Below are 747 nucleotides of genomic sequence, written 5' to 3'. Positions count from 1 at the left end.
TAGGAATAGAGGATTGGGAGTTATCTGCTTAATTTGGATTAAAGCCATGAGTCTCCAATTTAGTTGAGCAAAGTTTTTTTCTTAGTAAGAAATGTCTTAAAAGAGAGAAATCTTTTTTTTTTTTTTTTTTCTTTTTTTTTAATTTGCTTTTCTTCCCCTCCTAAAATGATTGGTTTCTGTTCAGTGCATGTGTTGGATGAAAATCAAGATCAAATCTGAGGTTCATGGCAAGTCTTAGATGTCATATTAGCCTAGCTTGAGGGACATTTCAGTCCTTTTCTCAAGTCTCCAATTTTCATTTTTCAAGACATAATAGGGTAACTTAAAATTTGGTTTCTGCATATATTTTTGAAAATCAATATAAGCTCTTTTAAAAACAAATTTTCTGAAAAATGTAATAGGTTATAACTGTTAGCTTTTTTCCAAATGTGTTTCTAAAAGCAAAACTAATGTGCTTCATAGAAATATCAAAATTTAGAGCTAAGGTATGTGAGTGGCACAAATAATTTGTGCTACTAACCGAAAGATTGGCTGTTCAAATTCACCCAGAGAGGCCACAGAAGATTACTGTCACTGAAAACGTTATGGAGTGAAATTCTACTCTGACACACGTGGGGTTGTCAGGAGTCAGAAATGGCTTGACAGCAATAGGTTACACACATTGACATGGAAAGATGTCCATGATCAATTGATTGAAAGCTCAGAGCAAGCAGAGATTTGGAAATGTTTAAGCTAACCACATAATTT

Source organism: Orycteropus afer, unplaced genomic scaffold (assembly GCF_000298275.1).
Source record: "Orycteropus afer afer isolate SDZICR_OR568_19922 unplaced genomic scaffold, OryAfe1.0 scaffold00071, whole genome shotgun sequence".
Taxonomy (NCBI): Eukaryota; Metazoa; Chordata; class Mammalia; order Tubulidentata; family Orycteropodidae; genus Orycteropus; species Orycteropus afer.
The sequence above is the reverse complement of the archived record's forward strand: the minus strand, read 5'-3'. Positions refer to the sequence as shown.